At 45.1% G+C, this 25,066-nt stretch overlaps 1 protein-coding gene across 1 annotated transcript in view; it reads left to right on the top strand.

The window, feature by feature from the left end:
- Positions 1–25,066, top strand: part of LOC126470801 (uncharacterized) — a gene marked incomplete at its 5' end in the record, with an annotated part of 313,759 nt that overhangs the window by 17,938 nt on the left and 270,755 nt on the right. The window lies entirely within an intron of this gene.

The following is a 25,066-nucleotide window of genomic DNA, read 5'->3' as shown; positions in this document are numbered from 1 at the left end:
AAATGGAGATGGTTCAAGTTTCTCCATTCACCTGAGGTTGCAGTGTGCTAATGTTACGTACCTTACAGTCTAGGACTAGAGTGAATGAACTATGCTTTCACACGTAGACAACTTACCATATCTGTCAATGTTACACAACAACGCCACGTCTATCAAAGTATACATATTGTCAGGCCACGGGAGCTATCAGCGCCTATATATGACTGTGATTAACTCAAACATAAACTGTAACGATAGGTGCTACGTAACGATGTGCATAGACAAAATCTGCAAAGCGAGATATTGTGTTGAAAGAGAAGTACAGTGTTTAGCGCAGGTTATCGAGGATATGCAAAAGAATAAAAATTAATACATGAGGAACATAAATATACTCCACGGGCTCTAAAAAACACAAGAAAGTTATGTGTGATAGGAGTTGTAACGCTAATCTACACTCCTGGAAATGGAAAAAAGAACACATTGACACCGGTGTGTCAGACCCACCATACTTGCTCCGGACACTGCGAGAGGGCTGTACAAGCAATGATCACACGCACGGCACAGCGGACACACCAGGAACCGCGGTGTTGGCCGTCGAATGGCGCTAGCTGCGCAGCATTTGTGCACCGCCGCCGTCAGTGTCAGCCAGTTTGCCGTGGCATACGGAGCTCCATCGCAGTCTTAAACACTGGTAGCATGCCGCGACAGCGTGGACGTGAACCGTATGTGCAGTTGACGGACTTTGAGAGAGGGCGTATAGTGGGCATGCGGGAGGCCGGGTGGACGTACCGCCGAATTGCTCAACACGTGGGGCGTGAGGTCTCCACAGTACATCGATGTTGTCGCCAGTGGTCGGCGGAAGGTGCACGTGCCCGTCGACCTGGGACCGGACCGCAGCGACGCACGGATGCGCGCCAAGACCCTAGGATCCTACGCAGTGCCGTAGGGGACCGCACCGCCACTTCCCAGCAAATTAGGGACACTGTTGCTCCTGGGGTATCGGCGAGGACCATTCGCAACCGTCTCCATGAAGCTGGGCTACGGTCCCGCACACCGTTAGGCCGTCTTCCGCTCACGCCCCAACATCGTGCAGTCCGCCTCCAGTGGTGTCGCGACAGGCGTGAATGGAGGGACGAATGGAGACGTGTCGTCTTCAGCGATGAGAGTCGCTTCTGCCTTGGTGCCAATGATGGTCGTATGCGTGTTTGGCGCCGTGCAGGTGAGCGCCACAATCAGGACTGCATACGACCGAGGCACACAGGGCCAACACCCGGCATCATGGTGTGGGGAGCGATCTCCTACACTGGCCGTACACCACTGGTGATCGTCGAGGGGACACTGAATAGTGCACGGTACATCCAAACCGTCATCGAACCCATCGTTCTACCATTCCTAGACCGGCAAGGGAACTTGCTGTTCCAACAGGACAATGCTCGTCCGCATGTATCCCGTGCCACCCAACGTGCTCTAGAAGGTGTAAGTCAACTACCCTGGCCAGCAAGATCTCCGGATCTTTCCCCCATTGAGCATGTTTGGGACTGGATGAAGCGTCGTCTCACGCGGTCTGCACGTCCAGCATGAACGCTGGTCCACCTGAGGCGCCAGGTGGAAATGGCATGGCAAGCCGTTCCACAGGACTACATCCAGCATCTCTACGATCGTCTCCATGGGAGAATAGCAGCCTGCATTGCTGCGAAAGGTGGATATACACTGTACTAGTGCCGACATTGTGCATGCTCTGTTGCCTGTGTCTATGTGCCTGTGGTTCTGTCAGTGTGATCATGTGATGTATCTGACCCCAGGAATGTGTCAATAAAGTTTCCCCTTCCTGGGACAATGAATTCACGGTGTTCTTATTTCAGTTTCCAGGAGTGTATATGAAAATGCAACAAATCAACACCATACAGGATGAACGATCACAAAGTTAGCTTGTGACGAAAGAGGAAAAGAAGTCATACTACAACGTTCCGTTGACCTTGCATATATGATATATACAGGGTGGTCCACTGATCGTGACCGGGCCAAATATCTCACGAAATAAGCGTCAAACGAAAAAACTACAAAGAACGAAACTTGTCTAGCTTGAAGGGGGAAACCAGATGGCGCTATGGTTGGCACGCTAGATGGCGCTGCCATAGGTCAAACGGATATCAAAAGTGTTTGTTTTTTTTTTTTAATAGGAACCCCCAATTTTATTACATACTCTCGCAGTACGTAAAGAAATATGAATGTTTTTGTTGGAACACTTTTTCGCTTTGTGATAGATTGCGCTGTAGTAGTCACAAACATATGGCTCACCATTTTAGACGAACAGTTGGTAACAGATAGTTTTTTTTAATTAAAATACAGAATCTAGGTACGTTTGAACATTTTATTTCGGTTCTTCCAATGTGATACATGTACTTTTGTGAACTTATCATTACTGATAACGCATGCTGTTACAGCGTGATTATCTTTAAATACCACATTAATGCAATAAATTCTCAAAATGATGTCCGTCAACGTCAATGCATTTGGCAATACGTGTAACGACATTCCTCTCAACAGCGAGTAGTTCGCCTTCCGTAATGTTCGCACATCCATTGACAATGCGCTGACGCATGTTGTCAGGCGTTGTCGATGGATCACGATAGCAATATCCTTCAACTTTCCCCACAGAAAGAAATCCGGGGACGTCAGATCCGGTGAACGTGCGGGCCGTGGTATGGTCTTCGTTGACCAATCCACCTGTCAAAAATTTGCTATTCAACACCGCTTCAACTGCACACGAGCTATCGCCGGACATCCATCATGTTGGAAGTACATCGCCATTCTGTCGTGCAGTGAAACATTTTGTAGTAACATCGGTAGAACATTACGTAGGAAATCAGCATACATTGCACCATTTAGATTTCCATCGATAAAATGGGGACCAATTATCCTTCCTCCCATAATGCCGCACCATACATTAATCCGCCAAGGTCGCTGATGTTCCACTTGTCGCAGCCATCGTGGATTTTCCGTTGCCCAATAGCGCATATTATGGCTGTTTACGTTACCGCTGTTGGTGAATGACGCTTCGTCGCTAAATAGAATGCGTGCAAAAAATCTGTCATCGTCCCGTAATTTCTCTCTTGCCCAGTAGCAGAACTGTACACGACGTTCAAAGTCGTCGCCATTAAATTCCTGGTGCATAGAAATATGGTACGGGTGCAATCGATGTTGATGTAGCGTTCTGAACACCGACGTTTTTAAGATTCCCGATTCTCACGCTGATGTGCGGATTAGCCGCGACTGTTGCAGGTCGTGATTGACGTTTTACATGTGGCTGAACACTTCCTGTTTCCTTAAATAAGCTAACTATTCGGCGAACGGTCCGGACACATGGATTATGTCGTCCAGGATACCGAGCAGCATACATAGCACACGCCCGTTGGGCATTTTGATGACAATAGCCATACATCAACACAATATCGACCTTTTCCGCAATTGGTAATTGGTCCATTTTAACACGGGTAATGTATCGCGAAGCAAATACCGTCCGCACTGGTGGAAAGTTACGTGATACCACGTACTTATACGTTTGTCACTATTACAGCGCAATCTATCACAAAGCGAAGAAATTGGTCCAACTGAAACATTCATATTTCTTTACGTAATATACGAATACGTAATAAAAAATGGGGGTTCCTATTTAAAAAAACGCAGTATATCCGTTTGACCTATGGCAGCGCCATCTTGTGGGCCAATCATAGCGCCATCTGGTTTCTCCCTTCAAGCTAGACGAGTTTCGTTCTTTGTAGTTTTTTCTTTTGATGCTTATTTCGTGATATATTTGTCCCGTTCACTATCAATGGACCACCCTGTATATTGCACTACGATAGAGGCAACAATAGCTCTTGGACTTGTTGAAGGATACCATCTGTCATTTATCTGTAATGATTTACGGAAACCGACAAAAACCTAAATTTTAATGCCTAGGCCAAATTTTAACCCAGGTCCTTCTAACTAAAGATCGTGTATCTAAATCACTACGGCTCCTCTCTCGTTTAATCTCCTCAAATTCGAATGAGAATGGATTTTAATCTCGATCTCGTGACTTCGTTTTAGACTTTCTGCAGTTTCCTAAAATAATTTCAGACGAAAAGCGTGACCGACTCTCTCCCATTGTTACACTAATTTTTTAATGACTAGGTCTAAATCCCTAACACCAGGCATACTGAAGGACAACGTAAATTCAAGATTGTACTAAACTCATAAAACACGTGATATAAAAGTAAGGCCAAGAAGGAGACCGAAAATGTTTGTAGCACGTACAGACGCTGTTACAGATAACGCTTTAGTATCTCCGTGGAAATAAAACAGGAATCTGACCATCCATCTTAAAAGCACATTGCGTTATGAAATGTCTAAATCGTGCAAGAAGTGCGAACTCGAATTGAACTCTTGGCTGGACGGGAGTTTGAGCGCCGCTTATCCCGAAATTGGTTGAACCACAAATCTCGCTCAGTGTGATATTTTAAGTAGAGCACAAAGAAGTGCAGAAACATTGGCAGCAATCAAATTTACAAATTTACACCAAATACTGAAACTGGGGACATTAATTTATCTATGGTACTGGTGCTTGAGAGCCGTGAAGGTAGATTAAACCACTTGGAGCAATGCGGCAGACAGCCTCTTTTTATAAAACGTAATACAGTTAGCGTAAGACGGCTATATCTCCTTCATCATTAATTTTATGTCGACTGCATTTGGAACTCTGCAGCAGCGTTTTTATTCTTTATCTTACATATCTTTATTTCGAATTTAAATATACCGCATACACTTTTAATTGGAAATTTGTGGTAAGGTCTTATGGGACCAAACTGCTTAGGTCATCGGTTGCGAAGCTTACACACTACTTAATCTAACTTAAACTAACTTACGCTAAGGACGACACACACACCCATGCCCGGGGGAGGACTCGAACCTCCGATAGGGCCAGCCGCGCGGACCGTCACAAGACGCCTCGGACCGCGCAGCTATACTTTTAAGCATCAGCTGTATACCACGGACATTATAAACTGAATAAAATAAAGTACTGCACAGATCACAAATAAAGGTGTGAATCTGTGGAATTTACACACAACAGATTTCATTGCACGAAAAACAAGTGTGAAATGTTGTTCAAAAGTCGTCGCCACTAACTACAGCCATCAGCCATAACACTATCCAGATACGTGATTAATCGTAGCTTCTGAAAAGCAGACGTAATAATTTTCTCCTTAAAACATCGAAAGTACTGTTTCCTTGATTAGCCACTCGTATTAGGGCACTCGACTGTTTTCTTCCGAACAGCGAGACCCGTTTCATTTAGATGCAACCTCTAAGTCTCGAACTCATCTCCATTTCTGCGAGGTTGCGACAGAACGTTGGTGAAATTCCGCAGCAGCGTACGACGAGAGACAACGATTGGGTCGGCGCTGCAGAGAAGTGTGGGGCGGCCGTGAAGAAAGATGTGCAGCGCCGGGCGCGTGCCCAGCTGCCTTAAGCAGCGCATAGGCGCCGTTTCTCTTGTTCAGTCCCACCGCCTGCGCCTCTGCGCCTCGCTACTCACTACAGCTCTCTTCTCAGTTATCCGCTACAGGCCTCTCGCATTTATCAGTTTCCTCTCTTCTGCGGCTGTCGCACAGATCTTTCACCATAATACCGCAAAGATAGTTATTGGGATGATTTTTAGATCGCTCTCACAGTACGACGAATTTTATTTCCCGCGTAGATTGCATATATTCCTAACACTGTTATCGGTTTCTCCTAAGTCTACTCGTTTCCAGATCTGAACGGATAAGGGAAATATGTATTACGAAACGGCGAACCGGGGGCACATCTTAATAGCGAGTTGCCTATCTAACGGCTTCCACGGGAAACAATAATTCAGTTTTCAGTGTTTCATGGAGTTGTTGACAGAATTTTAAAAAATTAAAATGCGTCGTAGTCTATTCATTTAGAGCTATAATCTTATGTGAAAGGTTTAACACAGGTCCGGCCACGGCGTGCCAAACTTCACGCGGGCTGGGTGAGCGGACCGCGTGCGGACCACGGCTCGGTTTCTCTCGGCTTTGCTCGCTCCTTCCCTGAAATACTCGGTACAGCGCGACATTTCATTTAGTACTGCGCTATGGCATTTTTCGGGCGGCACAACTCACTTCCGTTCGGCAGTATTGTGGTATCAGCGCTGTTTACCTACGCTATTTCTCCACGGTATGAAGGACGTTTGCCGGTTCACTAGATGTTTGCACAAAAAGAGGCAATCTAGCAATCTATCCTCATAAGCCTTTAAAATTAATGGAAATGACAGAAGAGATGGATGAGAATTCTCATTATCTATCATCCAGTTGCATAAGCGACAGGTACTGCAGATTTGTTATGAAACGGTATTACAATACCACGCAGAAAGAATTTCAAGATTTAGTTGACAGTGAAAGAGCAAAAAACTACAACGATCGACAGACGGGATTCCAGTCCAGATCCTAAGCTCACTGCCGTTACAGAAAACGCGAGGTTTGAATAATTCATTGTGGCCATGAGAAAATTACAAGAATACTTTCCTAAAGGTTTGGAGGACACTATGAATCTTACATATGTTTTCGAGCTGTTTTCGAGATCGTTTGCCATTTCAGTTGAGAGCGCCCCTGTGCACGTGCAGATGTAACTAACTGACCTGCAGGATAATTCCAGTTTTAATAACAAATCTTTTTACATTAGAACTTTCCACGGCGTCTACATAGATTTACACAGGTAGAAGTTGCAAGTCTCTGTATTGAAGCTGTATAAGCGCTACAATTTTTAGATCGCATCATTTGTGTGAAGTTTCTTTTTTTTCAATTACGAAACTAAGAGGGCACGATTACGTGGCACATAATGCCACGTTCGTTGTTCGTTCTTGCACTCTTGCAGAGTATCCTAATCTGTAGTGACTCCTTTAAGAGTTACTCTCCTCACCTACTGGTTACGACTATCCAGGATCTTGTCTCAGACCTCCTCAAGCTCAGCGGCCAGTCGTTTTCGTTTGGACCGCCGATTATGTTGGTATTTCGGGAAATGAACGAGCTGACCAGCTGCCCAAGCTGGTCACCAGGATGCCGATTATAGAATTTGGGGTCGCAGACTCGGACCGTCGGTCGTTTATATCCCATCGGTTGCTGTAAATGTGGAACTCAGAATGGTCTGCCCTGATTCCCCCAAACAAACTGAGGACAATTAAGGAGATCACGACCACGTGGAAGTCTTCCCTGCATACTTCTCGCACGGAATCCACTGTCCACTGTAGACTCCTACGGCCACTTTCTCAGGCGTGAAAATACCCGTCCTTGCCGATGCGGAGCCCGCCAGACGGTGGCCCACTTACTCATAGAACGTCCTAATTTGGCTTATTTAAGGCGGCATCTCAATCTTCTTGATACGCTACCTCTGGCGCTAGCAGACGACGCCAACTCGGCTGACCTGGTGTTACGGGTTGCTTCCTGTAAGTTAGGGCGTTTTGGCGTTATTGGTGGGGCATCCCTCTCTGTATCCCCCCCCCCCCCCCACAGGGGTACCATGGCGCCCAGCCAGGTTTCTACCCTTTCCATCTTTTTATTCTCTTTTCATTTCTTCGTTTTATTACCTTGAGTTGGGTAATATTTTAACGACTTATCTGTGCTGTCTTTTTTCTGGGCTTTATCTCTGATCTTTTATTGTGTTCGTTACACATAGGCTTTCCATGGTTTGCCTTTCGCCTCCATCCTTTGACGACCACCCCTAGTTTGTCGCTTAATGGATAATGGGACTGAGGACATAGTTCAGTCCCTTCCACTCCAAACCAACCAACCATTACGTGGCAACTCGGGTGCGAAAATCTGTGAAACTGTCTGCGTCCGTCCGTATTCCGACAGTTTCTACCAAGTAAAAATTGTATTATTTATTTAGCACGCAAAAATAATGAAATGACACTAAAATTTCTTTTGTTTGTGATCTGTGTTATGGAGAAGTGGAAACATAAAACCAAATCGTATGCAGTTCAACTGCACTGCCCTTTAAATGTGGCGCTTTCGCAGTTTCCCCTCTTCCCCTCCTCGCGCTCAAACAGCGCCGCGTGGCAGTGGGGAAAACGAGCTACGCTGAGCGCTTTGGCATTCGGTTCCGTGCACGGCCCGTGATTCGAAATCTTGGCTACACATGCCTTAGCACAATATGCCAAGAATTACAGTTGTAAACTGTGAATACCTTTTCAGGCAGTGTAACTCACGGTGCACAAATTACCCGACTACATTCATGATTCAAGAGAAATACAGATCTTCAAAATGGTTCAAATGGCTCTAAGCTCTATGGGACTTAACATCTGAGGTCATCAGTCCCCTAGCCTTAGAACTACCTAAACCTAATTAACATAAGGACATCACACACATCCATGCCCGAGGCAGGATTCGAACCTGCGACCGTAGGAGCAGCGCGGTTCCGGACAGAAGAGCCTAGAACCGCTCGGTTACAGCGGCCGGCTACAAATCTCAGCAGCAGTTGGATATTGAACTAAATTCAATGGCCACAAGTGAAAATTTCTGCCGAATCAGGATTCGAAACCAAATTTGACGCTTTACTCGAACGGTCTCCTCAACCATTTGGTTATCCGGACACGTTTCCCTCTCAACCCATATCCTCAATTGTTGACACTACATATGTAGCGTCCACCGTACATTATCCTCATTACTCATAGCTCTACCTGATTCCCACAAGATTTCATGCCCCACAGAACAAGCAACACACATATAATAATGTACACTCTGAGACAAAACAACTACGCACAACAAACGAATTATCCGAGAGGGGCGGACGTCGCTAGATGTGATGTGCATCTGCAGACAAACAAATTTTTACAGTTTCAGAAAAACAGGATGATTTATTCAACAAATAGAACTTCACAAATTTAGCAAGTCAAAAACATGTTGGTCGATCTCTGGTCCCCATGCAAGCAATTATTCGGCTTGGCACTAATTTACAGAGTTCTTGGACGTCCTCTTGACCGATATCTTGCCAAATGCTGTCCAACTCGAGCGTTACATAGACACAATCGAGAAACAGGTGGAATGCCCTACCCATAATGCTCCAAACGCTCTGGGGGCAGATTCGGCGACATTTATCACAAAGTTAGGGTTTGACAAGCACGAAGACAAGAAGTAGAAACCCTCGCTGTGTGGGGGCCGGTATTACCTTGCTGAAATGCAAGTCCACGATGACTTGCCATGAAGGGTAACAAAACGGGGCGTATAATATCGTCGACGTACCGCTGTATTTTAAAGGTATCGCAGATGACAATCAAAGGGGTCCTGCTATGAAAAAAAATATCACCCGGGACCATCACTCCTGGTTGTCTGGTTGTCAGGCAATATGGCGGGCAACAGCAAGTTTGCTCTTCGACCTCTCTCTGGGGTGTTTCCACACACGTCTTCGGCTTAGAATCTCATTGATTGTAGTAGAACTGTCTTCAGTGATAATTCCCTCTTCGAATTGAGCCACGATGATCAGTCCCGATGTCTGGAGACGCCCCTGACAACTGTGGTCTACCAACCTGATTGACGCCTGCCACACAGGCCGACAGCCAGATATAATGATATGCGGTACCATTTCTTTTCATAGCAGGACCTCTTTGGTTGTCATTCGAGCCAACCTTACAATACACCAGTACGTTGAAGATACTCTGTGCCCCATTTTGTAACCCTTCATAGCAAGCCATCGTGGGTTTACATTTCAGCAAGATAATATCAGCTCCCATAAGGTAAGAGTTTCTACCGCTTGTCTTCACCCTTCCCAAATCCTACCTTGGTCAGCATAGTAGCCGGATTTGTCTCCAACTGGCAACTTCTGGATCATTATGGACATAGTCTTCCAACCGTCTCGGTATTTTGACGATCTAAAGAACCAATTGTACAGAATTTATCAAGATATCGCTCAGGAGGGCATCCAGCAACTCTGTCAATCAATAACAATAGCTGCTTGCATAAGGGACAGAGGTCCGACATGTCCGACAGAACAGACACTGTTGTATCTCGCATGATCACAACAGTAATTTGTAGAATAGAAAACGAGAGAGAGAGCTGGGTAGCTGGGCACATTACAGAATATCAATAGACAATTTTATAATCGAATAATCAAATAGATTTACTTACCTTTTGAGAAACAATCATGTAGAGCATACAAGCAAACAGATTAGCAGCTCTGCATAAAATACCCACAGAAATCAATGCGGGACGTAGAGCCAAAATTTGGCGTTGACGGGCAATGGCAGCAGGCGACCGACGCTAGTGCCTTTGCTAACAGCACGACGTCGCCTGCAACACCTCAAATGGCTCAAATGGCTCTAAGCACTATGGGGCTTGACATATCAGGTTATCAGTCCCCTAGACGTATAACTACACTACTGGCCATTAAAATTGCTGCCGGCCGGTGAGGCCGTGCGGTTCTAGGCGCTTCAGTCTGGAACCGCGTGACCGCTACGGTCGCAGCTTCGAATCCTGCCTCGGGCAGTTAGTTAGGTTTAAGTTGATCTAAGTTCTAGGGGACTGATGACCACAGATGTTAAGTCCCATAGTGCTCAGAGCCATTTGAACCATGAAAATTGCTACAACACGAAGATGACGTGCTACAGACGCTAAATGTAACCGACAGGAAGAAGCTGCTGTGATACGCAAATTATTTTCAGAGCATTCACACAAGGTTGGCGCCGGTGGCTACACCTACAACGTGCTGACATGAGGAAAGTTTCCAACCGATTTCTCATACACAAACAGCAGTTGACCGGCGTTGCCTGGTGAAACGTTGTTGTGATGCCTCGTGTAAGGAGGAAAAATGCGTATCATCACGTTTCCGACTTTGATAAAGGTCGGATTGTACGCTATCGCGATTGCGGTTTATCGTATCGCGACATTGCTGCTCGCGTTGCTCGAGATCCAATGACTGTTAGCAGAATATGGAATCGGTGCGTTCAGGAGGGAATGCCGTACTGGATCCCAACGGCCTCGTATCACTAGCAGTCGAGATGACAGGCATCTTATCCGCATGGCTGTAACGGATCGTGCAGCCACGTCTCGATCCCTGAGACAACAGATGGGGACATTTCTAACACAACAACCATCTGCACGAACAGTTCGACGACGTTTGCAGCAGAATGGACTAGCAGCTCGCAGACCATGATTGCGGTTACCCTTGACGGTACATCACAGACAGGAGCGCCTGCGATGGTGTACTCAACGACGAACCTGGGTGCACGACTGGCAAAACGTCATTTTTTCGGATGAATCCAGGTTCTGTTTACAACATCATGATGGTCGCATCCGTGTTTGGCGACATCGCGGTGAACGCACTTAGAAGCGTGTATTCGTCATCGCCATACTGGCTAATCATCCGGCGTGATGGTATGGGGTGCCATTGGCTACACTGGTTACACGTCCCGGTCACCTCTTGTTCGCGTTGACGGCACTTTGAACAGTGGACGTTACATTTGAGATGTGTTACGACCCGTGGCTCTACCCTTCATTCGATCCCTGCGAAACCCTACATTTCAGCAGGATAATGCACGTACGCTTGTTGCAGGTCCTGTACGGGCCTTTCTGGATACAGAAAATGTTCGACTGCTGCCCTGGTCAGCACATTCTCCTGATCTCCCACGAACTGAAGACGTCTGGTCAATGGTGGCCGAGCAACTGGCTCGTCACAATACGCCAGTCACTACTCTTGATGAACTGTCTTATCGTGTTGAAGCTGCATGTGCAGCTGGACCTGTACACGCCATCCAAGCTCTGTTTGACTCAATGCCCAGGCGTTTCAAGGCCGTTATTACGGCCAGAGGTGGTTGTTCTGGGTACTTATTTCTCAGGATCTATGCACCCAAATTTCGTGAAAATGTAAACACATGTCAGTTCTAATATAATATATCTGTCCAATGAATACCCGTTTATCATCTGCATTTCTTCTTGGTGTAACAATTTTAATGGCCAGTAGTGTTCTTAAACCTGACTAACCTAAGGACATCACATACATCCATGCCCGAGGCAGGATTCGAACCTGCGACCGTAGCAGTAGCGTGGTTAAGGACTGAAGCGCCTAGAACTGCTCGGCCACAGCGGCCAGCGAAACGCCTCACCAGGGTTCGTAACCATATCGGTTCGACCCTAGACGACTGAAAAATCGTGGCCTGCTCATATGAGTCCCGATTTCAGTTTGTAAGAGCTGATGGTAGGGTTCGAGTGTGGTGCAGACCCCATGAAGCAATGGACCCATGTCGTCAACAAGGCACTATGCAGGCTGGTGGTGGCTCCATAATGGTGTGGGCTGTGTTTTCCTAAAATGGTTTGGGTCCTCAGGCCAAACTGAGCCGATCGCTGATTGGAAATGGTTATGTTCAACTACTTGGAGATCATTTACAGTCATTTATGGACTTCACGTTCCCAAACAACGATGGAATTTTTATGGATGACAGTACGCCATGTCATCGGGCCACAGATTTTCTCGATTGGTTTGAAGGACATTCTAGACAATTCGAGAAAGTGGTGTGGCCTCCCAGATCGCTTGACATCGAACATTTATGGGACATAATCGAGATGTCAGTTCGTGAACAATATCATGCATCGGCTACTCTTTGGCAATTACGGAGGGCTGTATAGGACATGGGAACATTGCCAGAAATGCATCCTTTAATATAAATCCAGATGATAGCTCATTCTGCAGGTTTTGGTGTTGCATTTGATCATGAACCGCACCTGTGCCATATCCTCAATATGCTGCAAGTGTCAGTCGTGGTCAGAACAGTATTCTGTTAGTTGTGAGTCCAATATGCTAGAGCTAAGTAAATTCAAACGTTGGCAAATAGTTGGTGCTCGTCTGGTGGGTACTTCCGTAACCAAGGTAGCCACAGTGTTTGGTGGAAGAAGATTTATACCGCATACAGGGAAAGCGAAAAAGCTTTATCCGCTAAGTCCCAACGTGGACAGGAGCTCATTGAATGGGTTGGTGACGAAAAACAAGAGAACGACAGCCGCAAAAGTTACTACAGAACTGGATATCGCATTCTCGAACTCTGTCAACACTAAAATAACATGGAGGGAGACCTATAAACAGGGAATTGCACCGTGAGTTGGAATTCCAAAACCACTTGTCAGTTATGCAAATGCCCATAGCAGGACAACGTGAGGTTCCCACTGCTACCTGCTTCATGCCAGCAGAGCAATACGTTGTGTATTTACCGTTTTTTGTTTACTTAGTGTAATACTTAAAACGTCATGTGTGCTTTTTTATTTAAGAGGTGTAATCTCACATTTTAGTGATTGTAAAGTGTAGATTCAGGCTGTCTGCGGCACAGCTGTCATTTCTTTCGAACGGCCAGATACACAGCTCAATAAACTTCAGCCTCCATTGGTGATAGATGAGGATGGTAAGAAATTACAAATATAGCTTTCTCTGTGTGCTTTTACAGGTAATTCCTAACTTAGTAATACTAGGATGGGCACATTGTGTGCTTTGCGTGCGTTCTCAGGAGTGCTGGCCGCAGTTCGCGAACAGCTGAAGAGGGTTTTGGCCATGGTCAGCCTTCTTTAGGCTGCTGCCTTGCGATGCAGCGCGTTGCATGGGGCACATCAGGTACCGCTTGTTTCGCCCATGGTGTCTGCTGCCGAGGCGCCTTACGGTTTACCCGACGTGGGGGATCCGCCCTCACCAGAATTTTAGTAGCGCCTGGTATCACATTCGTCACGCTTGAGGGTGGCCTGCTGGCCTCGCCCGTTCACCCTATGAATGGGTGGGTGGCCAAATCTTCAACAGTGTCCGAGCAGGCACATGAGGGGAGGGATTTGCTAGTTGTCTAGAACTCCAATATTACGCGCATTGTGGCCACCCTTAGGGAAATAGCATCCAGAGTTGGAAATAAATCCGTTGATCGCTCGGTACTTCTGCTGGTTGACCTCATTCTACATGCGGAGGAGTCCCTCCCGGGGGCTGTCGAGAGAGGTGCGTGCAGTCGTCTCCAAGTTGTGGCTCATGTCGACACCAATGACGTCTTTCAGTTGGATTCTGAGGTCATCCTCGACGGATACGGGCACCTGACGGAGGTGTGAAACTGTTGGAAGCGCTCCTGAGCTGCCAGCAAAGCTGACTGTCGGCATTGTCATTCCCAGAATTGATCGGGGTCATTCGGTTTGAAGCCGAGAGGTGAGTCTCTGCTAGTGACTCCCCTGGTTATGTGACGATACTGCCTGCAGATTTCAGGACCTGCATTATGGGGTGGAGAATTGTAGGACTCCGGAAGATAAATCAGAGATGCATTACATAAAGAAAGCAGCTACTCTGGCATCAGAGTACTTGGGGAGTGAGCATGGGAGTTTTTTAGCCTAGACTGTAGTTTGAAGTCCTCCAATGAACTCACGCCAGTCGATACGAAGAGGGCGATAGCACACCGCGTACAAAGTGAAGACACTTCGACTATCAAAATTTTAACATTAAACTGGCGAAGTATTTGTAAAAAGTTCCCGAATTTCCCTCTCGCACTTAAATTATGCTCAGAACTGAGAGATGGCTAAAACTTGAAGTACAAAGTTCTGAAACGTATAGTGAGGTGTGGAATGTATATCGAAATGACGGATTAGACGCCATAGGAAGGGGAGTGTTCATTACAATCGACAAAAATATCGTGCCTATCGAGGTCGAAATTGAATCTAACTTTGAAGTTACCTGGATGTCTGTAAGAGGTCGAGGTGAACTCAGGTTAAATATCGGACGTTTTCCGATTTCTCGATTCCACCGTGACAGTTTTAGAATCCTTCACAGAAAGTCTACGTTCAGTAGCGCGGACATACCCAGATGATGCAGTATTTGTTGAAGGCGACTTATAGTACCGAGTATAGTCTGGGACGTCTATTTATTCACTGCAGGTGCTACAGATAGGCAGTCTTCTGAAATACATTTGTACACGTTTTCCGAAAACTATCTTGAACAATTAGTTCGAGAGTCCACACGCAGTGGAAATATTTTTGGCTGTAGCTACAAACAGGGCACACCTTATCGACGGTATCAGTACAGAGACAGAGATTAGTGATAATGACGTCATCGTAGTGACGAGGGGTACGAAAGTTAATAGATCCATCGAGAAGGCTAGGATAGTATTGTTGGCAGAAACAGCAGATAAGCAGTTGTTAGTATCCCACTTAGACGACGAGTGTACATCGTCGAGCTGTAATATGTTGAACGCAGGGGAATTATGGGTAAAGTTTAAACCGATTTTAAATCGCGTTCTGGAGAAGTATGTGCCGACTAAGCGCATTAAGGACGAAAGTGTAGTATCCTCGTCGCCTCAGTAGAATCCTCGTCGCCACTGTAGTGTCTTGTACCGTAAGAAGCAAGGGAGAGGATGTTGTTATGGGTGGCCGGTATCCTCTTTCTACAACACAAATGTACACGGGGATCAACACGGTTCTTTATTTACATGAACAGATAGCTGCTACTTAACTTTAATAGAGTCCATGTGTTGTGGCACAAGCTCATCCATAATAGTCCACTTGCAAACAATATCGGTAATCTTGCGATTATGAACTTTAGTCTCTTTGCTAATCTCGATCCGGTCACTATGCACTGTCGTAGCCAGAGTGAGTCAGTGTCTGAGATAGTGAGTCGAGTGAGGCCGTCCGGTCAGCGGCGGGGGCATAAATACATGCTGTGGAGAGAGCGTTGGCAGCATGGAGCGTTGGCAGCGTGTTGCTTCCCAGTCTGTCTCTGGCCTCTCTCGTGGTAGGTGCGCTTGATCGAGCGCCTACTATCGATCTTCACTCTACATCTTACGCCAGCACCGAAAGAACCCACGTGCGCTTAATAACCAAATTCGGACAATGCCAAGGAAGGAGAGAATGTTGCACTCCCGATTCAGAAAAGAACACGAAAATGACAGTAGGCAAAAGTTAGTAGCAATTCATGCATCTGTGAGATGATCAGTGCTCTATTCATACAAAAACTACCACAGTCATACCTTAGCAAAAGGTCTTGCCAAGAACCCGATAAAATTCTATTCCTACGTCATATCGCTAAGTGGGTCGAAGGTTTCTATCCAGGCACTCGTTGTCCAGTCTGGTGAGGCAATAGACAAACATATAAGCCAAGATGAAGTTACAAATTTAGTCTTTAAGAAATAATTCATGCAAAAGGATCGTACAAACATACCGTAGTTTGATCATCGCACCGACCACCGTATGGAGAACGTAGTGATAGACAACCCTGGCGTAGAGAAACAGCTGAAAGAGCTGAAATCAATAAACACCAAGATTGTATGGAATCTCAATTTAGTTTTACAGGGAGTAGGCCCTACCCTTCGGTATTGGCCCCTTACTTAGCTTGCACTTACCTCGATTCTCTCGTCCACTGCAGCGACTGGAAAAAAGTGCATGTAAGAGAAAGGGCGCGCAAAATTACAGATTGAAATACCTAACATGAGTTTCCTTCAGAATCCAGTTCGAATATAGTAAAATTCCTTGAGACGGGAAAGCTTTTGCCCACTAATCAGTACGGATTTAGAAAGCATCGCTCGTGCGAAACTCAGCTTGCCGTTTATCATATGACAGCCTGCAAACCATCAATGAATGGCAACAAGGGGATTCCTTATTTCTAGTTTTCCGGTAATGGTTTGACACAATGCCCCGCTGCAAACTGTAAGCAAGGACAGGAGAATACGTATCAGGTTCGCAAAAAGAAGAATTTTTAAGTAATAGTGTGTTGGCCTGGAGACAAGCTTATCGTCGGCAGTGCCCCAGAGAAGTGTGATAGGACCGCTCTTATTCTCTATATTCATAAGTGATCTGATGGGTACGGTGATCAGCCATTTGCGACTGTTTTTTTGTCGACACTATCGTGTACAGGAAGGTGCGTGACTATAGGAGGATACAAGACGACTTATACCAAATTTCTAGTTGGTGCGATGAATGGCAGCTAGCTCTTAATATAGTAAAATACAAGCTAATGCAGATGAATATGAAAATCAAACCAGTAATGTTCGAATACAGTGTTATTAATGTGCTGCTTCACACAGTCACGACCGTTAAACATCTACGCGTAATGTTGCAAAGCGATATGAAATGGAATTATCACTTAAGGAGGGTAGTAGGGAAAGTGAATGGTCGACATCATGACAAGTAGTAGCACAAGGTATGCTCCGCCATACATCATACGGTAGCCTGAGGATTATGTGTATAGTTGTGGGTGTAGAAGTAGAACGTGATGCCGAAGCCATAAAACCTGGAATATGGAGTACCGAAGGAAGTCATCTGCTCGGATGATTTTTGTTTCACCATGTTTCCAAATTCTGGCCAGGTCTACGTCCCAATAGTGAAACCTGACGACGGAGGTTCGGTGATGTTTGGGCAGCCATCTCGTGGTGTTTCATGGGTCCCGCTGTCACTCGGCTTCAGAGACATTGTCAACAATATAATCCATCTCATTACTGAAAACCGTCTGATGATGCCCTGGTAGTTTTTCGATGCCACGCGTGTATACATGCCATCATTTGAGATAACGTATGTTATGGCTTACCTACTATTTTCTCCTTGTGAAGTTACCATAAGGCACTTCAAATCGCCATCAGGCCGCATTGATTTAGGTTGACAGTGACATTGTTAATTGTATTACGGTAAATGCCAGGTCCCGTCCTTTGAAAGGATAAAGATGACTTTCTTCCCCATCCTTACCAATGCAAGATTCTGATTCACATCTAACCTCGTTTTCGACGAGACGTTGAACAGTAATCCTCCTTGCTTTCATTTAACCTCAATATGATTACTGAAGGAAGTGTGGCATGAACGTTAATTGGTCGTCACACTTGCTGGCTATCTAGGCGGACGCTGGTCTGCATCAAGTGGCCGCTGACTGATAGCGCTGAAATTGATCTGACCATGACAGACACCCACGAGACGTTTCACAAACATGTTCCCTCATGATTTTTCCAATTACTGTCCAGTTATAAAATGAACTACGCTGCCTCTGACCGTCTGTCAGATTGATACTCTTAGCAGACAACGGGAATACGGCTTAAAAAAGAAAGGAAAAGGATGGGTTTGGTATCACAGCTTTGCGTTCACACAACATGACGTTGCCTACTAGATCATGAATAGGTTATTCACAACAACAGCTCAAGTGTGAAGTCAACACTTCTCATACCGAATGATGCGTACCCCATTGTGACAGAAACATGATTCCAACACATGTGAAATTCGGTGGTTGGTTGGACTGAGGCTAGCTTGTAATGCCGAAGACGTGGGTTCAATTCCCTCTGGGGGTGCCAGTTTTTAACAGCCACTAATATACCCTCTTCACCTCCAGTTGCACCAAATAAAGAATGTAGGACTTTTCCGTGGTTCCAAATGAACATTAAACATGTCCATTCACTACTGACTGGAAGAGAGTTGGATTAGTTTTGGCTGTCAGAGGCAGAAGTCGCTGCTTGCATAAATTCTGTCTCTAGAAAGCGTTCTTACACTAGTAGTGTTATTTTAGTTCATGAAGGAATCGTCATGTGAGGTCATAGGACCTTCTTTCATATTTTAAGTGACTTTTGGATTTTGAAAATAATGGCACTGGAAATGGATTCGAGCTCTGATTCCAATTTTTCTCTGGATTTGATACTGTACCATCATGTCGTTGTTTCCTCAGGATGCCAAAATGCTCCAGATCCCTGCGCGCGAAGCGATTTTAGCTACCAGTCAAAGGGAATTTGATAGTTGTCTACGACAATAAGTGCAGGGTTGGAGTCCCAGGCAGCACAAAGCTATTTGTTGCGTTACCTCTAGCTGAAAAGGTGCACATCTCGCTGCTGGTGAAGAAATATACCATGTCTATTTTTAAGTATAATACGATAGCGAAAGGTGCCGAATTCGAATCTTTGGTAGGAAAGAATCATTCGTACCATCGTTTCAGGTTCCAATATCACTTTATTGGTGAAAGTATTTAATATAGGACATCTGATTGTGCTTAGTCAACCATTCATATAGGTACCGGGTTCTACTCCCCGTAGTCTGCAACCACGCGACCACTACGGTCGCAGGTTCGAATCCTGCCTCGGGCATGGATGTGTGTGATGTCCTTAGGTTAGTTAGGTTTAAGTAGTTCTAAGTTCTAGGGGACTGATGACCTCAGAAGTTAAGTCCCATAGTGCTCAGAGCCATTTGAACCATTTTTTTCTACTCCCCGTCCATCACTACAACTTTACTTCATGGCATTTTACACATGTGGGTTGCATTTTATTACTTACCTTTAGTGGTTACTTCTCAGGGGCAATGTTAGCTTCATGTTGTTCCTGGTGCAGTGCTATATATATCGTCATTTATTTCGAGGTTTGTACACCCGGCCTTGAGAACAAATACTGGTGAACACTTCGCTATTTTACGTCTCTTTATGCCTAGTCGAGTCTCGATCACACACACAAGCCTTGTTTGGTTAACAGTGGGTATAAGTTCAGATTACTAACAAAACCACGTCATGTCATTTAACGAGTGTGATAAGACTTCTGAAGTGTCTCTTGTTGTAATCAAGTTTAATTTGCAAGCGCTTGGAAATGTCTTATCGTTAATAACTTGTTTTCTAATACACTACTGCCCATTAAAATTGCTACACCACGAAGATGACGTGCTACAGACGCGAAATTTAGCCGACAGGAAGAAGATGCTGTGATATGCAAATGATTTGCTTTTCAGAGCATTCATAGAAGGTTGGCGCCGGTGGCGACACCTACAACGTGCTGACATGAAGAAACTTTCCAACCGATTTCTCATACACAAACAGCAGTTGGCGGCGTGCCTGGTGAAACGTTGTTGTGATGCCTCGTGTAAGGAGGAGAAATGCGTATCATCACGTTTCCGACTTTGATAAAGGTCGGATTGTAGCTTATCGTGATTCCGGTTTATCGTATCGCGACATTGCTGCTCGCGTTAGTCGAGATCCAATGCCTGTTAGCAGAATATGGAATCGGTGGACTCAGGAGTGTAATACGAGACGCCGTGCTGGATCCCAACGGCCTCGTATCACTAGCAGTCGAGATGACAGGCACCTTATCTGCATGGCTGTAATGGATCGCGCAGCCACGTCTCGATCCCTGAGTCAACAGATGGGGACGTTTGCAAGACAACAACCATCTGCACGAACAGTTCGACGACGTTTGCAGCAGCATGGACTATCAGCTCGGAGACCATGGCTGCGGTTACCCTTGACGCTGCATCACAGACAGGAGCGCCTGCGATGGTGTACTCAACGACGAACCTGGGGCACGAATGGCAAAACGTCGTTTTTTCGGATGAATCCAGGTTCTGTTTACAACGTCATGATGGTCGCACCCGTGTTTGGCGACATCGCGGTGAACGCACTTTGGAAGAGTGTATTCGTCATCGCCATACTGGCTAATCATCCGGCGTGATGGTATGGGGTGCCATTGGTTACACGTCTCGGTCACCTCTTGTTCGCACTGACGGCACTTTGAACAGTGGACGTTACACTTCAGATGTGTTACGACCCGTGGCTCTATCCTTCATTCGATCCCTGCGAAACCCTACATTTCAGCAGGATAATGCACGACCGCATGTTGCAGGTCCTGTACGGGCCTTTCTGGATACAGAAAATGTTCGACGGCTGCCCTGGCCAGCACATTCTCCAGATCTCTCACCAATTGGAAACGTCTGGTCAATGGAGGCCGAGCAATTGGCTCGTCACAATATGCCAGTCACTACTCTTGACGAACTGTGGCATCGTATTGAAGCTGCATGGGCAGCTGTACCTATACACGCCATCCAAGCTCTGTTTGACTCAATGCCCAGGCGTATCAAGGCTGTTATTACGGCCAGAGGTGGTTGTTCTGGGTACTGATTTCTCAGGATCTATGAACCCAATTTGCGTGAAAGTGCAACCACATGTCAGTTCTAGTATAATATATTTGTCCAATGAATACCCGTTTATCATCTGTATTTCTTCTTGGTGTAGCAATTTTAATGGCCAGTAGTGTATTTATTGTCCTGCGGTATTTGTTTGCATCCTAACTGACTGCCATAACGAACATCGTTTCGGGGTTTAGATGACCAGCGACACAGCTATATCATGATGGTTGCATTCAGCTGTAACCCACTTTTTTTTTTTTTTGCTGTCAAGTGAACATCTTCGAGAACTCTGATGTTTGATTTGATCTTAAGCATGGCTACTGGGTTGCCGCAGAACAGTTTTAAATTTAACTACTTGCAATGAGTTCCAAGTTTGCTATTGTACATGTACATACATGCTCCAAAAGCCTCTACAGATTGAATGGCAGAGGTTATCTTGTAGCACTGCTAATCATTTTTTTTCTTGTTGCACTCTCAAATGGACGAAGAAAAAATGACTGTCCATATGCTTCCGTACGAGTCCCTATTTCTCTTGTCCGTGTGGTCATTACGCAAGATGTACACAAGTGGCAGTATAATCGTTCATTAGTCTGTCGCAAATGCCTATTCTATGAATTTTCTCAATATTTTTATGCTAAGACGACGTCTTCTTCCCCCTAGGGATTCCTATTTGAGTTCACGTATCATTTCTGTAATACTGTCGTGTTGATGGACTCTACCTGAAACAAATCTAGCAGTACTCCTTCAAATTGCTTCGGTTTCTTCCTTTAACTCGAGCTGGTGAGATCCTGCACAGTCGGATCAGTACTCAAGAACGGTGTGCGCAAGTTTTCTGTATGCAGTCTCCTCAATAGACGTGCTACATTTTCCCAGAATTCTCCTACTGAACCGAGTCGAACGTTAACCCGACCTTACATGCTCCTTCCATTTCCTGTCGCTTTGCCACGTTCTGTCTAGAATTATTACCGCCGTGACTATGTAAACAGAACGCCACTGTACTCGAAGATTATAGGACTGTTTTTGCTAATCATATGCATTAACTTACGTTTTTCAATATGTAGAACATGTTGGTCGAGGAGTGACTGTATAGAAAACTTTGAGTGACTTAGAGATTTTATGTAGGACTGATTGTTTTTAATATTCTAGATCTTTCGCTAACGTACGTCGGTGATAGTTGTTGTCTCCTTCCATATCGATCTTTCTGTAGACGTAGAAATGCTTACTAACTTATAGCTGTCGACATTTCGGCGTTCCTTTTTTAACCAATAATCCGAAAATCTCTGTTTGCGCAGAATGTGTCGATGTTTTTTATTAACCTACGGTGGGATATTTGTTCTTAATCCACTTACTCGGGCATACTTATCCAATGTGTGATTTAAAATCTCTTTAATCATTGCTCATAACTCCTCGGTGTCCATCATATTGGAACTAAATGATGTCCATTCACTATCTAAGTTGGACTTTAACAACTACTTATCTGCTCTTTACAACATAAAAATTCTCCTAGCCATCTTGAGGGATTTATTACCTCGTGTAACCATCTTGGCTATGATATCTCGCCTACTGATTCTTGCCTCTTTACTGACACTATTGATAACATCAGGCCTGTTTGTGGCTACGAGGTCTAAAATACTTCCATTGCGTGTTGGTTATCGAACAGCTTCCTCTAGACAGTAATTTACTGATCTATGATCGAGGCTAGTCAAATTGTAATTTATCTCTTACGTTACAGATTGGAATATGCTTGATTTATATTCCAAGCTACGTATCATTATGAAAATACGGGTTTCGGGCTAGTGTACGACCCTGTGAATTGCTTTGGCTCCCCTGTATTGTCATAGGAAACACTTGCACTTGTGTAACTACTGACATTGTTGAATTTACAGCGAAGACTAAAGTCGCCAGTGTCTATTTACAAGAATGAATTAAAGCTGGCCGCCCAGGGTTGCCGCGCGGGCTGAGGCCCTTTGCCACGATTCGCACGGCTCCCCCCGTCCTGAATATTTATGCGCACAGTCCCATATTGATGAATGATCGATTTACAGTGCAAAAATAGATCTGCGGTTGAGACATTATACAATAAAAACCACTTAAATTATTTTAAATCTTGTAATCAGTTCGAATAATCACAAACATGTGCAAGCAGATCTCCGAAATTCAATCATTACACATTATGTCGCGTAATTACAAAGTTCCGTTGAAACCCAAGTGAAAGTGTTCACTAAAATTATCCTAAAATATTTCCAAGTCCCATTTTTGTTTCGCAGTAGTCACGTGCAAAAAACTAAAATGTTGAATTTGGTGAGATTACATCACCAAGGCATCTCCAGTGTGGTAGTCACTCACAGAATGTTACAATATTGTTAAAACATGAGCCGAAAAATTACTAAATGTCGCTCACAGGAGCAGCCGAGTCACCACTCTCCTTCCTAGCGCAAACCTCGCCTCTGTCGCAGAGGTCGCTAGCGAACGACTACGCGCCGATGCTAGGCCCGCAGGTAGACGATTCTAATCCTGGCGGTGGACCAATCGTATTAGGAAATGTGGTGCCTTAAATTTCGGATCACTAAACTTTGTCTAGATTAAATTCTAAACTTCTGCGCGTTGTCTCATGTAGCGAGGACATGTGACACTATAGATGATGATCTGCCCTGCGGGCCCGTTGGTTGGTTGTTTTGGGGAAGGAGACCAGACAGCGTGGTCATCAGTCTCATCGGATTAGGGAAGGATGGGGAAGGAAGTCGGCCGTGCCCTTTCAAAGGAACCATCCCGGCATTTTCCTGGAGCGATTTAGGGAAATCACGGAAAACCTAAATCAGGATGGCCGGACGCGGTATTGAACCGTCGTCCTCCCGAATGCGGCGGGCCCGTTGGAGATATTCAAGAGAAGTAGATTATGTGCTGACCCCGGACTTCACGTTCTCCCTCTCTCATCATCATGCAAGAGATTCATGGCGCCACACTATGCACATCTGTTACAATTATGTACACTTAACAGGTAATCCTAAGACAGAATGAGGCCATGTGTGCGGAGGGAGAAAAACTTATGTTTAAGTGCCTGGACAAGCTCTCTTGCTCATTCAGCTGGCAATATCATATGGCTCTTTATTTTCTGAGTCAAAAGCTGCCTACTGCCGTGCAAACTGAACCAGTAACGACTCAACCAAAACGACAATCAGCAGAAGACAACGAAGCCGCCTGAGACTGCCCCTAAATTCCCTCTGTGGCATCCACACCATTTAAAGTTTCAATTATTTTAATTAAATCTCAAATTTGATCAAGTTATTAATGGTATTCTGTCACAGGCCTGTCGCTCAACTTCCAACATACGATGGAACCTCAACAATAGCGTGGAATTGAGAAAGAAAATAGTAAAAAGTGTGTTCAGAGTTTGTGGGTGTATATATGGAAAGTTTTTTGTAACTGAAATTGCGTATTATGCTCACGTATCCTTAGGTCAGCAACATTTGATCTGTATTCCATTGCTAACTGCAGTGAACACAATAAAGAGATTTACTTTGCTTATTTCTATAGATTATCTCATATGGAACAACACACAGAAGTAGTTTTACAATTATAAATGAGTTATTCATTCTAGAAAAGGTGCAAAACGGTATATGTACTAGGTAAGTTCTCAGGCATCTTTAAGAAATGTGTTTGAGTAACAACACGCATGACACGTTAAAACAAAAGCGCTTCACAGAACATTTACTCCTTTATGAAGCATTTCGTGTGATTCGTTAGAAATTTAAATACAGCAGTTGGTTTCATAAACGCAGCATATGTAGGGTTGTCAGGAACTGCCTGAAAAGCTTATAATGGTATTCCACGATAGGTTATGCTGACAAATAACTGTCCAGAAAAAAATTCTGCGCATTGCACCATTTCCGAGTTAATTAGCATTGAAGTTTGTCAATATGGCTGTTGGGCGTGAAAATTTACGCGGCCCGCCAGAGATTGTGTAGCCAAACGTGTTCTTCGTCTGGTTTCCTATAACCGAACAAGAGAGCGACACAAAACTGACCATGGGGTGGTAGAATGGATCGATCCCGAGCCAAAGGCTGAGCACTCTCCTCCTTAATCATCTACACTGTAAGAACAGCTGACACTAATTGTTTCTGGCAGGTCGCTTGAATTTCCATACGCAACGGCCTGATTGGCTAACTTCAGTGCTAACTAACTCGGAAACGGCGCAACGTATCGAATTT

Source organism: Schistocerca serialis, chromosome 3 (assembly GCF_023864345.2).
Source record: "Schistocerca serialis cubense isolate TAMUIC-IGC-003099 chromosome 3, iqSchSeri2.2, whole genome shotgun sequence".
Classification (NCBI taxonomy): Eukaryota; Metazoa; Arthropoda; class Insecta; order Orthoptera; family Acrididae; genus Schistocerca; species Schistocerca serialis.
The sequence above is the reverse complement of the archived record's forward strand: the minus strand, read 5'-3'. Positions and strand labels throughout refer to the sequence as shown.